This window comes from Sus scrofa, chromosome Y, assembly GCF_000003025.6.
Source record: "Sus scrofa isolate TJ Tabasco breed Duroc chromosome Y, Sscrofa11.1, whole genome shotgun sequence".
NCBI classification, from domain to species: Eukaryota; Metazoa; Chordata; class Mammalia; order Artiodactyla; family Suidae; genus Sus; species Sus scrofa.
In genome coordinates this window covers 1580258-1596641 of record NC_010462.3, presented here as the reverse complement: position 1 = coordinate 1596641, position 16384 = coordinate 1580258, and the positions used below count along the sequence as shown (strand labels likewise).

Sequence of the window (16384 nt, the reverse complement as noted above, 5' to 3'; positions counted from 1 at the left end):
TTCATGTAGAGACACATACAACCTGATTCTTATAATCTCAAAAAGTGGTAAAATTGGAAGCAATTTTTTTTTGGCTTGCATTAGTGCTTTGACAAGAGGAGTCTGCCTCTCACTAGGTATGCTGTCTGTTTTGTTTTTTGCTCTCGAACAAGGAGAAAGATGAAGAGTTCCAACAATAGTTGTTTAATAAAATGGATGTATTGCTGCGCCAACAGCTCATTTTAAGAAGCAGAGAAAAGTTTAGATTTTATGTGATGTTAATTTTTATATATTATATATTTAATACACATATTTTTTATTATTTTCTGGTCGCACCAGCAGCGTACAGACATTCCTGGGTCAGGGATGGAACCCGAGCCACAGCAGTGACAACACCAGATCCTTAACCCTGAGCCACCAGGGAACACCATACATTTTTTTAAATTAACATGTTGGCCTAGAAATGAATGAAATCGCAGATTATAAGGGGCTCACAGATAAGGAGAAAAGATGTGTGGTTGCCAAAGGGGAGAGGGAGGGAGTGGGATGGATGGGGAGTTGGGGGTTGGTAGCTGCAAACGATGACATTTAGGTTGGATCAGCAAGGAGGTCCTGCTGTGTAGCACAGGGAACTCTATCCAGTCTCTTGGGACAGACCACGATGGAAGATAATTTAAGAAAGGGAATATATATATATATATATATATATATATATATATATATATATGCATGACTGGGTCACTGTGCCGTGTGGCACAAAGTGGCACAACACTGTACATCAAGGATCCTTTAATAAAAAACTGAAAAAATACATCAAAAAGTCAAATTATAGGGGACGATTGACCTGAACACATTTAATATATAAAAGGTATTAGTCTGCGTTCTTTTGTGTATTTTTGAATCCAGACATCACATCATTCTAACAAACTGCTCTCAATGTGTCTCCCACTGAGGCATTCTTTGCCTTACGTTTTCCTCTTTCTGATGTATCCATCATGGAAAAAAGCAGGAAAGAGTCTCCCTCCTTACAGGGGTGAAAATAGACTCATGAAGGATTCAGATGGACTAAAGCCATGGTCCCTCTCCTCGGGAGAACCAGACAAGTCCATCCGGTATTGGGTAAGCCCCTCCCCTCATGGCTCTTCATGAATTTCAAGATTCATGAATTTCAAGTCTCAAGACGGCCCATATAATTAGTCCCTTTAATCCCACTTAACCAAAACAAAGTAAATCTTGCCTTCAATTATAATAATGGAATGGCCAGGGCATCAAACCTCCAGACTTAGCAAGTGGACCTCTTCCCAAGGGTCACCTGTCACCACTTCTTCAAGGCCCGTCAGTGCCTTCAGAATTTCCCGGCAGCACTTCCACTAATTGTGCGGCTAGGACCAAGTCCTTGGCAGAAAAACGTTTCTGGCTACCCTGGGTGACCATTTGTGGAGTAGAAACTCAAGTTCACAGATAAAGAGAGCAGATGTGTGGTTGCCAAGGAGGAGAGTCGTGCAGAGACATGTTTCTTTGAAAACTCCATCTCATCCTGCTTTACTTTTTCCCATCTTCATTCTTTACTTTATTCCATCTTCCTGCTTGAAAAACAGTCATAGTGCTGGTAAATGACTTAAGCTTAAGAACAAAGACCTAAAGGCATAAATGGCTTAAGCTTAAGAACTGTTACGTGCCTAGAGGTCAGAGTAAGAGTTTAACCCTTTACCACCTAAGTGGCTTTTTAAATAGTAAAAGAACTTAAAAAATAGTAAACAAACCCTATATCCTCCACCCATAGTCCCACCTCACTTGATCTCATCTAAAGAGCACAATAAAAGCGTGTGGTTTCTTGAGACAGGGCTCTTGCTCCCTGAGACCTCGAGTCCCCTGGTTCCCACCTTTACTGTCTCTGTGTCTTGTTTTATGTTAACTCTCTTCCTTAAGTTCTTCAGCCCCATCCTGCTGAGCTGGTCTCGGCAGAGGTGGAGGGGGGAGCGAGTGGGATGGACGGGGAGTTTGGGGTTCATAGATGCAAACTAGGACATTGAGAATGGAGAAGCCATGAGGTCCTGCTGTGCAGCACAGGGAACTCTATCCAGTCTCTTGGGATAGACCAGGATGGAAGAGAATATATGTATTTTGTATGCTCTGTTCTTTAACCTTCTATTTTTCTTGTACCTATTCCACGAGGTTTGTTTGTTTGCCTAGTTTCAAGAGAATTAAGGGCATAGAAAATGAGGATGCAACTAGAGACTCTCATCCTAAGTGAAGTGAGTCAGAAAGAGAAAGACAAATACCATATGATATCATTTGTATGTGGAATAAAAAATACGGCAGAACTGAACCTAGCTACGGAACTGAAACAGACTCACAGACACAGAGAACAGACTTGTGGTTGCCAAGGGGGAGCGGGAGGGAGTGGGATGGACGGGGAGTTTGGTGTTGGTAGATGCAAACTACGACACCGAGACTGGATAAGCCGTGAGGTCCTGCCGTACAGCACAGGGAACTCTATCCAGTCTCTTGGGATAGACCAGGATGGAAGATAGTATGAGAACAGGAATGGATCTATATGTATGACTGGGTCACTTTGCTGCCCAGCAGAAATGGGCACAACATACATCAACTAGAATTTTAAAAAAAGAAACACAAGTCATGCTTTGAAAGAACGGTGATCTTAAGATTTATTTGAAACTCCTATAAAAGGTGGTTCCTCTCCTGAAATAGTTGCCCACTACAGACAGACCAAGGCGGGTGGGCACTGGTCACCACGTCCAGACTCTCTTCATTGGATCACGGCCTGTAATCACCCACAGCTGTGAGCTGCTAGCTGTTAATTTCACACAGCTCCATTCTTTTCCAGAACAAGGTCCTTCCAGAGTGGCCCGACTTTGGTGCTGTTGACAACTGAGGCTGGATCCTTTAGGGTGGGGGCTGATCAGGAGGATGGGCAACTCCAGCGGAAGGTACAAGTCCTTTGAATTTCCCCGGCCCCATTTTGCTGCCATGCCTGGCTCACCAGCCTTTCTTAGGAATAAGTCATTTAGGTCAGATGCTGCTCGAGGGAATTCTGCCCAAGAGAAGCATGTATTTCCATGCCATCCTATTCCTTCTCCTCCTTTCCCTTGCCTCCTTTCTGTCTCCCCTCTCTTTGCTCTCCCTTCCTCCTCCTCTTCTTAGCAGGCACCATCAGCAGGTATTCCATCACATATTTCATGCGTGTTAATTCCTATGTACTTAGCATCCTTTTACATGAGAACCAGGGGCATTAGAAGGAGGGAGAACCTCGCCCGTGGGCTCACGGGTGACTCATGACAGGTAGGAGGTGAGCTGGAGCCACATTTGAAGGATAATTCTGGACGCCAGCATGCCCAAAGGGCCAAGCCAACTCTAAAGCATGCTACACATCTGCTGTTTGTTTGGCGACCTGACAACGTCACCGCTGTAGTTAAAAAGGGATCACACACAGCATTTGCCACAGAGAAGGAACTCTCTTGATGGTCCCTTCCTGCTGAGATTCAAATCGAGTGCAGAGATTATTTGTAAAGCCAAACACCTGTGGCAGGACAGAAGCAGAATGCATTAGAGTACATATTATATAATATAGGTATGACCCTATTGTGTGTTGGTGGGTATGTATTCTTATAAAACGATTGAGGAATTCCCTGGTGGCCAAACAGTTAAGGATATAGCATTGTACTGCTATGACTTGGGTTCGATCCCTAGCCTAGGAATGTCTGCATGCCGCAGGTACAGCCAAAAAAATTTAGTAAGATTAATTATTAATTAAAAGTTAATAAGATAATCAAGATTATTAATTATTCATCTTTTTAATAGGGTCGCAACCGAAAACTATGGCAGGGCTACACACAGGTCTGAAATCTGTGCCCTTTTTTTTCACATTGAGAAAGTGCAGAGGGGAGTTCCCGTCGTGGCGAAGTGGTTAACGAATCCGACTAGGAACCATGAGGTTGCGGGTTCGATCCCTGCCCTTGCTCAGTGGGTTAACGATCCAGCGTTGCCGTGAGCTGTGGTGTAGGTTGCAGATGCAGCTCGGATCCCACGTTGCTGTGGCTCTGGCGTAGGCTGGCGGCTACAGCTCCGATTCGACCCCTAGCCTGGGAACCTCCATATGCCGCGGGAGTGGCCTAAGAAATGGCAAAAAGACAAAAAAAAAAAAAAAAAAAGAAAGAAAAGAAAGTGCAGAGAGGTTCTTTGCAGAGAAACTGCCCAGCAATTAGTTTTAGGGTCTGAGCTGCACTCTTTGTTTGCCTTGATTGTATGCTAGAGGCCTTGAGCCCCTTAATAAGTCATTGTCATTCCACTTGGGTCCCCAACCCCCTAATTCAATGCAGAAGTCATCCCTCTGGATGGGAAAATAAACGAGGGCTGAAGTCAGCTTCCTTGATGTTTTAACATTCCGTTTTAATATCAACTCCTCCTTTAAGATCCGTAAACATTGGGAGGAACGGCCTTGCTCCATTTCTGCAGTGAGCTGGCTCTTTATGTTTCTAAATTCTCAACAACCTGCTGTGCTCATCTGCCACTGTCCCTGGACCTGCAGATTTCTGTCTCTTCTCTGCCACATTTCCTCTGATGCCACTCTATCTTTATTTTGAGAGAGAGGAGCTTTTATTTCCAACAGCGGGAGATAGAGTCATGACATAAACGCTTGTAATCCAGGCCACGATTTCAGGAGTACCAAATTCCAGGTTCAGATCATCTGCTCTGGAATAGACTCCCTCATGGTCAAAATTGGACAGAGCTCTGCTAGCCTCCAGGTACATATCCGTCCTGCACGCCAATGGGCTCAGCCTGGAAAGACTGCATGTTATTTACTGAGTAGCAGGCCGTGCTAGTGTTGCCTGGGAGAATCATTTACTGTTGCCTGGTAAATAAATCCAGCTGCTCTATTCTCTAAGGCAGCCTGGATGCAGGGAGAAGCGGACAGGCAGCGGGCTCAGTTGCCAGCAGCTGCAAATCAGAGCTTACTCCCTGGTGAGACAGACAGTGCAGGGCCCGGGGAAGAACGCCTGGTGGGTTTTCTCTGCCTGGAGCATCTTCGAGAAGGCACGTTTCATCCACCCATAAGGTAGATTGCTCTCTCCATGTCCATCCAGTTTGCAAAGGCAGGTCAGTCTTCGCAGGGGCCTTCAGAACGCCCCACATGGCTTCTGGTGTGCCATGTTCCCCATTATTTTTGTCAGAATGTTTCAGGCACACTCCAAATTTCATGGAAATCTTTCCTGGAACTGTTGCATGCGCAAGAAATAGACAACGGTTTGGAGAATGAATGTTTGTTATGTAGCTGATGTGTATACACATAGCTAATAGATAGATAATAGATAAAATAGATAGATAATAGTTATAGATAAAATAGATGAGAGATGATGCATATAGATAGGTAGATGATATATATATATAGTTGATAGAGATAGTATAGATAGACGTTAAATAGAGATAATACAGATGATATAGATAATAGATAGGACAGATGATATAAATAGGTAGATAACAGATACAGATAGATGATAGAGATAGAAAATATAGAGAGATGATATATAGAGAGAAATGATAAGATATAAATATAGATAGGGAGATAGATGGGTAGATAGATATACAAAGATGGCAGAGATAGGTAAATAGATTATAGATACAAATTAGGTGGATAGATAAAAATACAATAAATATAGATAGATGGATAGTTAATAGAGATTATCGATATAGATAGATATAGATAATAGATAGAAGGATGATAAGACAGATTACATAGCTAGATGGTAGATAATACGTATGATTATATCATCCTTAAGTGTTTATAGTTAACTATAACGTCCTTAAATTTACTGTTCATATATATTTTATGTTACAATTTTGGAACATCTGTTAAAGATCAAAAAGCATGTAATTAATGAAAATCAATTGCAAGTATGTCATTAGGGTAATTATCATTTGGGGGTACATTTAAAACTTGCCTTTCATTCAACAAAAAAGACTTTGGGTGTTTTCTAAAGATGACTTTAGAAGTTCCTATTGTGGCTCAGTGGTCATGAGCCTGACTCGTATCCATGAGGATGTGGGTTCGGTCCTTGGCCTCGCTGAGTAGGTTAAGAATCCAGTGTTGTCTTGAGCTGTGGTGTAGGTTGCAGACTCAGCTCGGATCTGGTGTTGCTGTGGCTATAGGCTGGCAACTGGAGCTTTGATTTGACTCTTAGCCTGGGAACCTCCAGATGCTGCAGGTGCAGCCCTAAAAAAAAAAAATTAAAAATAATAAAGTAAAAAAAAAAAGTTAAAAAAAAAGATGATTTCATGTGGCTTATATGGTTTTTCAGACTTAAGAGAGACAGAAGAAATGCCTTCTCCACGGGCAGATGGAGTGAGCAGTGTAGAATCCATCACCACAGTTCAAGGCATCTCAGAGACTCATTTCTGAAGCCAGGGCAGAAGAATCGTGCTGCATCTCTACAGAAACGTAGGTTTGTCAGCGGTTTCTGTTTTTGTTTCTCTCCCATTATTTTTCCAGATATTTTTCTTCTTTCTTCTCTTGACTTCCTACCTCCTGCCCCTTCATGTTTTTTTCTTCCCTTCCTTCCTCTTCCTCCTCTAGGAAAACAGGGGACTTTTACTTTTGTGTACTGGCTGAAAAAAATGTAACATCAGGAGACACTTTGATAATCCTGTGATTGTGACCGTGATAAGGAGGAGAGAAGGAAGAACAGCAAAACTAATTTGTCCCCATACAAAATCACTCACCTTTTGCAGACAAACTGCCCATTTTCTCTATTCCATTCAAGCTACATTGGGTGGGAGAATTTCGATCATAAACTCCCTGAAGATGGCGTTCCCGTCATGGCTCAGTGGTTAACAAACCCAACTAGTATCCATGAGGACACAGGTTCGATCCTTGGCCTCGCTCAGTGGGTTAAGGATCCAGCATTGCTGTGAGCTGTGGTGTAAGTCGAAGACGCAGCTCAGATCCTGTGTCGCTGTGGCTGGGACGTAAGCTGGCAGCTACAGCTGCAATTCAACCCCTAGCCTGGAACTTCCATTTGCCCGCAGGTGCAGCCCTAAAAAGACAACAACGACACACACACAAAAATCACTGAAGAAGGTAAAACTGAATTATTTGTGTTAGGGTCTTTTTTAAAGGAAAGATCAGTTTTTCTCTGGTTTTCATAGATGTCACGTTCAAGTTCATGTGTTTTTCATGCTGGGGAGGTGGTGGGAGTGGATTGTATTTCATGCAAGCAATTCTTCTAAGGAGATGTATCAGTGATAGTCAATGCAGACTTCAAAACCTACTTCATCTGAGACAGTGAACATCTAGGGAAACATGAATGTACCTTTTTTCTATACAACTAAAACCCATCAGAGTAGCCCAGGTAGCCAATAATTCAAGTGCCATTATCTCATTATCCATAGGATCAATTTTGGTCCCTGTGGTGCACCTGTAGACACTTGCTGCTGCCAACTGGGAAAGAAAAAAGCACAACCTAAAAGTTATGAATTACGGTTTGTTCAGCAGATTTTCTGGGGACTTTAAGCCCAGGAGGCAGCCTCTCAGCTCCGAGGATCGGTTCTGAAAAGGCCAAGGAGGAGCCAGGATATAGAAGAGTTTTTGCAGCAAAGACCAGATAACAGCAAAAGATTACTGTTTGTGAAAGAAAACCAGACATCTCCAGTTAATGAATTAGTGCTTTTCTCTGTATGGGAAGGTGCAAAATCTGGGCTTATTGAAATCATTTCTTGGATCTGCACCTGAACTATTTAGCATCAATGTCCTGTTTTTCTCCATGCTGAATCCCCTTGGGGGCACAATTGGGGGCAGCTACAGTGGCTGATGGCTCGATGGTCACAACATCCTTTGTTGACTGATGTGGCAGGTGGCATTTTTCATCCTTAGCATCAATAGCCAGAACAGTGCCTGTATTTACAGAGTGCTTAAGGAGCCGAGCACAGCTGGGGCGACTGCAGTGGCTGCTGGATTAACGGCCATAGCATCTTTCATTTGCTGATACAACACTCTTCCCTCCACGCCGCTACTGTTTCCAGTGTGGAGTTGGTGGGGCAGGGGGGAATCACATTGAAAATAGTTTACAAAGAAGAGAAAGTGTATTTTATCTAGGTGACTTGGAAAGAGACACTGCTCAAAAACCACCAGTCCACTAGGTTTAGTGGGTTTTTTGTTTTGTTCTTGGTTTTGTATTTTAGGGCCATACCCGCGGCACATGGAGGTTCCCAGGCTAGGGGTCAAATCGGAGCTGTAGCTGTTGGTGTACACCACAGCCTCAGCGACACAGTATCCCAGTTGTGTCTGTGACGTACACCACAGCTCATGGCAATTCCAGATCCTTAACCTAGTGAGTGAGGCCAGGGATTGAACATGTGTCCTCATGGATATTACTCAGATTCATTTCCTCTGAGCCACGACGGGAACTCCTCATTCAGAATTTTTGTTACCGTCATAACCCTTGGCTAGGAAATGAGGGGAAGTGTGGTTAAAACATTGTTTTTACAGCCAAGTTGCATAAAAAAATCATTAAGGAGTTTGCATCGTGGCTCAGTGGCAGCGAGCCTGACTAGTATCCAAGAGAATGCAGGTTCGATCCCTGGCCTTGCTCAGTGGGTTAAGGATCTGGCGTTGCCGTGCACTGTGGTGTGGGTCACAGACGTGGGTCACAGACATGTCTCAGATCCGGTGTGGCTGTGGTGTAGGCCAGTGGCTGCAGCTCTGATTTGACCCCTAACCCCTTATGCTGCAGTGCAGCCCTAAAAAACAAAAAATAAATAAATAACAAAAGATCATTAAGAAAAGGCTTCATGTCTTCTGCCCTGCCCCCAAGGGGAACTTTCGCCTTTAGAATACACAAACGAGGCCTGCCTTTCAGTTCACAGAGGAGGCTGGAAGATCTGGGTTTCCTAAGACAGACCCTTCATAGAGAGGATCCAGAGACAGAATGCCCATGGCTCTTGGGAGAAATTATGGTTTTCCTTGGAACCCTCCCTTCCCCAAGTGTTTACCAATAATCCACAGGCCATTGACAGATTCAAAGAGGCCAGTGGTGTAGTCCCTCTGTCACTATCATCAAGAGCACAGCACCTCAGCAGGACCCTTCATGGCCATTGTGTTCTTGGGTTAAATTGTTCTTATGCGTCTTTTTGGTTGGTTGGTTGTTTTTTGTTTTTTTTCCTTTGGATTGTTACAATGGGGAGATGCCTTAGTTGTCCTAATGAAAGGAAACAAGTTTATCTGGATGGACTGATCATAAATCATTGAGTGGAGAGGAGGAGAATCTTAAGATGTAAGAGAGGCTGCTGTGCTGCTCAGATAGCAGGGATTAGCTACATCTAAAGGAGCATGGAATACAGATGGATGTGTGATGTGCTCTCAGACGTTAAGGTGGTGCTGTGACGTGGAGTCTAGATGCAAGTATAGCAGGAGGGTGGGGTGTTTCTCTCATTCGAATAGTATGCTGAGCCAAATGTGTGCAATAGAAAAACCAGGGGCATTCTGTCCAGTCTCTTGGGCTCCCTCCTCTGGGGGATCTCGAGGCTCGGAGGAACGTGGGCTGGAAACCCCTGGTGGAGGGAGGGTGGTGGCAGTAGTGCACCAACACGGCTGCCTTCAAATTCTGTCCTAAGTCACCACTTCTTGAGTTCCTACTTTGTGTCCATTCTCTGTTGTGGTGGGATGTCCTTGCAGGTAAAACTGGTATAAATAATAATATCTCCAGGAGTATGAAAACTATAGAATGAGAGGAAACGTAGAAAGCATTTAGCAAGCTCTTCTTCGATTCATGTTGGTTGATTTTAGCTGGGTACTTTGGACCTGTCCCCTGTCCCTAACCTCATACATCCTTTTCCTACTACAAGTCCATCCACATGCATCTCCAGGTGATACACATAAGGCTTGTGTCACCTGTAGATTGAGAGCAAGTTGGGATCATGAATTGGGATCAGCACAAATGCTCTTTTCATCTTTCTGTCTGATACATTGTGGCACAATGGAAACGCTCTGATTTCTTCATGTTGGAATATAAATCTCCCTTAGCAGCTCTATGTTTATCAGTTTCTGATTATTTTTTTAAAAATGCTCATCTAAATGTTTAGGTTAGGAAGGAATTGTATCATATAATTCAGAAAGCTGCATTCCAGGTGGCCCCATGCAAGTGTGCAGCTGGATTCTTTGTTGCATATTTGCAGTATACACATGTATGTAATGTATGCATATGTATTTTATACAATGTGTATGAGTGATTATATCCATTTATATTGCATATAAGCATACATTTATGTATATAAATAAAATATACATATTTCTGGTTTTTTAATATATACATTGTATACACATACATGTAACACACCCATATGTATTTTATACAATGTGTATAAGTATATATACATGTGTTGCTTATAAATATATATTTATGTGTATAAATAAAATGTAGATTTGTATATAAGTATATACATTGTATACATAATATAGGTGATATACCCATATATATTTTATACATTTTGCATGTGTCTATTTCCATATGTATTGCATGCACACATATACATTTGTGTATAAATAAAATATAAATTTTATTTAGTGTAATATATATGCATACAGTACACTTAAATTTATAAATATGTACAATATATCTAGACATATGTTCTATACATGGTATGGATGAATGTTTGTGTCTCACCAAATTCATATGTTGAGGCCCTAACCCTCCCCCCGCCACCATAGGGGTGATTAGATTTAGATGAGCTCCTGAGGGTGGGGTCCTCATGATGGGATTAGCGCCTTGACTGGAATAAGTACATGTGGGCATGAATTATAATTTCCCCTCCTTCCACTCAAGCCATACAGGGGCAGGGAGCCCTCTCTGAAACCAGAGTTTCCCTTTCCACAAAGCTGAAACCACATTTTTTTCTCCCTTTATTTTTTCTTTTTGGGGCCCCCATCTGCAGCATTTGGAAGTTCCCAGGCCAGGGGTCAAATTGGAGCTATAGCTGCAGGTCTACACCACAGCAACACCAGATCTGAGCCACTTCATGACCTGTGCTGCAGCTTGTGGCAGTGCCAGTTCCTTAACCCAGTGATCTAGGCCAGGGATTGAACCTGTATCCTCCCAGAGACAATATTGGGTCCCCAACAGCCTGAACCACAATGGCAACTCCTTAAACCACATTTTAATTTCTTTCTTTTTTTTTCTTTTTTTTTTCTTTTTTTCCTTTTGGCTCTACCTGCAATATATGGAAGTTCCTGAACCCGCACCACAGCAGTGACCTGAGCCATTCCAGATGACAGTGCTGGATCCTTAACTAGCTGCACTACTAGGGAACTCGCATTTTAATTTCTTTCTTACTTTCTGTCTCCCCGCATACTATTAGGAAAGGGACTGTTTCTATTTTATGCATCTCTTCATCCACAAAACTCAGCTCAAGACCTAGCACAGGAGTTCCCATTGTGGCTCAGTGGTAATGAACCAGATGAGTATCCATGAGGTTGCAGGTTCGACCCCTGGCCTCGATCAGTGGATTAAGGATTCTACGTTGCTGTGAGGTGTGGTGCAGGTCACAGATGCATCTCAGATCCTGTGTTTCTCTGGCTGTGGTGCAGGCTGGCAGCTGCAGCTCCGATTCAACCCTTAGCCTGGGATCTTCCTTATGCCGTGGGTGAGGCCCTAAAAACTAACTAAAAAGACCTAGCACACATGAAAAACTGAGAATGGATCCAGATGGAAGTCTAGGGGTTCGATTTTGGCACCTGTGCTTGTTTATGGTTCAATTGTGATATAATAGACTTATCACCTTACACTTGCTGTAGGTACACAGCATCTTGCCCTCTAAGGGGTGCACTGGACTCTGCATCTCTGGAAGCATTAGGGAACCTCCCTCTCCCCTCTGACCGGGGGGACTCATTATTGGAGCTCACAGATTGCATGTGTGCTGCTTTTGCTCCCCCAGATCCACAAAACCATCTGTGCTGATGAGCCTGAGATCCTGAAGCAAGGCAAAGAGTGGGCGATGCTGCCTTAGATAAGTGCAGCGAGCAGAGTGGACGGGGGCCCAGGGCTTGATGGAGACAAAGGGCTAAATGTTGGAAATTTACACTGGGTGCTTCATCTCAGGTGTTGTCATCTCTCTGAGTGTCACTTAGTATTTAGATGTACCCATGCATCTAGATCTGTGTCTATTCTCAAGTTGCTACAATATTCCCAAGAGAATAGCAACATTGATTTTAAGCAGGGGCGAGTTAATATTGGCTGGGTCAGGAAAAATATATATAGAAAGAAAGCAGATATTTCCGCAGGAATCAGGGAAACAGGGACGGATGCTAAGGAAGCTTTGCTAAGAACTCCTGAGGGTGGACATGCCAACACTTTCCCAGAGGAGACCACAGGGCACTGTGAGCCACAGTGAGGTTATACCCTATTTCTATTAACAATGGCATCCTTTTTTTTTTTCTTTCTTTTTTCTTCTTTTTTAGGGCCATACCTGTGGCATATGGAGGTTCCCAGGCTAGGGATCCAATTGGAGCTACTGCTGCTGGTATACACCACATTAACAGCAATGCAGGATCCAAGCCGCATCTGTGAACTACACCACAGCTCACAGCAACACCGGATGCTTCACCCACTCAGCGAGGCCATGGATGGAACCTGCATCCTCATGGATATTAGCTGGATTTGTTTTCGCTGTGCCACAACGGGAACTCCCTTTTTCTTTCTTTTCTTTTCTTTTTTCTTTTTTAAACAATGGCATCTTATAAGAGCTAATGATTAAGCAAATTTGAACACCTTTGTTTAAAACCCATATTTCTGGCAATCCTGTCAGACAAGGTAAGGAGGGAATAAAGAGTGAAAAAGTCCAATGTAGGTTTTTGTTTGTTTGTTTCTTGAAAGGAATTCATTCATCAAATAATCATTTTCTGTTTATATTCTCGCTGTCCCCCCCCCTTTCCTTCCTGTCATTTTTAATTTTTTTTTTTTTTTTTTTTGGCGTTTTGCTATTTCTTTGGGCCGCTCCTGTGGCATATGGAGGTACCCAGGCTAGGGGTCGAATCGGAGCTGTAGCCACTGGCTTACGCCAGAGCCACAGCGATGCGGGATCCGAGCCGCATCTGCAACCTACACCACAGCTCACGGCAACGCCGGATCCCCAACCCACTGAGCAAGGGCAGGGACCGAACCCGCAACCTCATGGTTCCTATTTGGATTCGTTAACCACTGTGCCACGATGGGAACTCCTCCTTCCTGTCATTTTTGACAACGTTCTTGTTTTGTCTCTGCCTCATGAATATTTCCAAGTATCTATCGTTAAATGTTCTAATGATGGGAGTTCCTGGCATGGCAAAGAGGAAATGAATCTGACTAGAATCCACGAGGACACAGGTTCGATCCCTGGCCTCACTCAGTGGGTTAAGGATCCAGCGTTACTGTGAGCTGTGGTGTAGGTCACAGACATGGCTTGGATTGGAGGTGGCTGTGGTGTAGGCCAGCAGCTGCAGCTCCGATTCAACCCCTAGCCTGGAAACTTCCTTTTGTTGCAGGTGTGGCCCTCAAAAATGCACACACACACAAATTTTTTTTTTCATGGTGGATTTAGATGAGGAGATATTTAGTGTGCTCTCAAAAATATTTTTCTTTTTATTTCCTCTATAACTCAAGATGGTGAAATGCTCTAAGAGAATACATACTTTCAAAATGGATTTATATTACAATTCAGTTCATCTCGCATTTGTTACCATGAAAAACAAACAAACAAACATAGAAGGCATTGGTATCCATCAGTTTTCTCCTGAAACCCCTCTTTATTGGAAACACTGTAGCAAATGGAACATGAATGATGCTTTCCTTTAGTTTTCCTGATCTGAGCAGTGCAGGATGGCGGACTTCCCACGTGCAATCCTAAACCTCTTTGCTGTTTCAGGGGAACTTACGGCAGGAAAGCCCCCCACCCCCCTGAGCCTCCGGAAAGCTGGCGGCCTAACATTCAGCACCCTGGCCCCATCTTGGAAGGAAGGTCAGAAGGGGTGATTACTTCCCGCTAAGAAAGTGAGGTTGTTTGATTCCAAAGGGCGGGAGAAGTTATTTGTATCCGAGAGCTGTGAGATGGGGGCCATTAGTATCAGAAAGGCAGCCTGATGTTTATCAACAGTGTACATTCTTCATTTCAGCTGCACGCCCCAGCCCTTATCTCTGATCACCAACAGTGAGAAAGTCCCTGGGAACAGCCAGCGAGGAAACAATTTATATTCTTCCAAAAACGCACAAGGCTTTGATTCTATCTGGACCCTGGGACGAAGGTTAAAAATGAAGTCCGAGTCATATGAATGAATCTCCCCTAGCTGTTCTGTATTTATCCCTTTTCGATTATTTTTATTTAAAAAAGCGTATACGGATAGTGTTCTCCGTCTGATGAGTGCGTTTTTCTGTTCATCCTCTAACTGCATACCTAACACCTTCAAATTCCACAAACACAGGTTTAGATGGTCTTTGTCCTAAAATGTCATAAATAAACACAAAGAGCCTATCTTTGCTGGGGACCAGGGGAGGGGGGGATTGCTCGTCCTGCCTGATGGGTTCACGTGCCGTTTGCTGCCCTTGAAATGCATGGACCTTTCATAAGGAATCATAGGACCTTTTATTGAAGATGGAGAAGCCAGCAGTATCTTGAAAGCACATTTCTGTACAAGAAAGGCCTCCTTTGAACTCTGTCATAGATATTTACATCCTGAAGTATGAAAACAATCTAGTGACAAGCAGGCAATTGGTACATAGATAGACGATCTCATGGGGTGTGAAGTGAAGAAGGCAGAAAAGGAGTCGTAGAGTCTCTTTTCCAGAGACCATGCTGCCTCCTAAGACAAAGAATTGGATGGTATTGATGGGAAATCTGATTTATCTGTGCAAGAAAAAGAGCCTGTATGCCTACATATTTTTGTTCATTTTTTAGTTCATGTCAACAACAAGAAGAATTTGTGTGTGTGTGTATGCCATCCTAATAGTCTGGGACTTAAGCCTGCTGTATCTATCTGCTTTTTAAAAAGCATATTTAAATATAAAAGCACACATACATATTTGTTTATCCAGAAAAAATGATGATTAGGAAATTCACATTGGAAGTATTCTTTGGTTTCTTTTCCTGCAAAAACAACAACAATAACAACCCTGCTATTTCTTGAAGACGTATCTTAAGTACCTATTTTGAAAGAGGTATTTTCTGCTTTTATAAAAAAAAGAAAAAGACCATCACAAAGATATTTGATTTTTAATCCTTTGCTACTAAACAGGAACTGGGACTGGTGGATCAACAGTTATTACAGAAGTTGAAAGAAGGAAGGAAAGAAGAAAACATGAGTAGCAGATGAAGAGAAACCCATCATTTTATGTCTTTTTGCTTCTCGCTGCACCCTCACTCCAGGGAGACTCAGTGCATGAGGTAAGTCTTATTCACACTTGGCATGACCGAGGCGGCAGGCAATATGTGGGAAAGACCTGGACTTTTGCAGAAGCTCTGCCCTTTACTCGTTATGTGATTGGAACGACGCCTGGGTCGCTTTTTGTCTCAGTGGTGCAGCAGTAAACAGAGGGAAATAATCTCTCTCCTAGTGGATGTGCAGATTCAAGGGGATGTGGTCATGGTGCTGAGAAGAGTGTGTGCCTTTTCATTATTGCCAACTAATCACTTCGTGCACTTATATTTTAAAAGGGGCAATTCATTGAATTTGAATAATATCCATTCCCTGTGCCGTTTTTCTTTTTGATGGCAGTGTAGCTGATTTAGATTATACTTCAATCAAAAAGAAAGGAAAAAAAAGGAACAGGCAACGGATTAAGAAAATTGTGTTGTTTTAGCTGTACGTAAAGTGATTCAGGTTATTACAACATATTGAACGCGGGCTGTAGATTAAGTCCTTATTGTACATTTGTTTTATACGTGGTAGTGCGTATCTGTTAATCCCAAACTCCTAATGATTCCCTCTCCCACATCCCTTTTCCCTTTGGTACCCAAGAGTTTGCTTTCTCCACCTGTGAGTCTATTTCTGTTTTCTTAAAGAAGTTCATTGGTGTTATTTCTTTAACTCCACATGTAAGTGATAGCATATAATGTGTATCTATCTGACTTACTTCCCTCAGCATGATAATCTCTACATCTGCCCATATTGCTGCAAATGCCATTATTGAGCTCTTTTTTATGGCTGAGTAATATTCCACTGTGTATCTCTGCCTTATCTTCTTTATCCATTTATCTCTCAATGGACATTTAGGTTGTTTCCATGTCTTGGCTATTTTAAATTGTGCTGCTATGAACATTTGGGGGGGCATGTATCTTTTTGGATTATAGTTTTGTCTAGATAGATGCCCAGGAGTGGGATTGTTGGATCATATAGCAACTCTCTTTTTAGTTTTTTCAGGAACCTCCA

General features: G+C 42.8%; 1 long non-coding RNA gene across 3 annotated transcripts in view; it reads left to right on the top strand.

Moving 5' to 3' along the window:
* Nucleotides 1-16048, top strand: part of LOC102164143 — a 42944-nt gene extending 26896 nt beyond the window's left edge. The window contains exons 5-7 of one of the 3 annotated variants that reach the window (XR_002340929.1): nt 2828-2930; nt 6297-6440; nt 15251-16048. This is a non-coding gene — a long non-coding RNA (uncharacterized LOC102164143). The remainder of the gene's footprint in view (nt 1-2827; nt 2931-6296; nt 6441-15250) is intronic. The other 2 variants (XR_002340927.1, XR_002340928.1) reach the window with 2 other exon arrangements.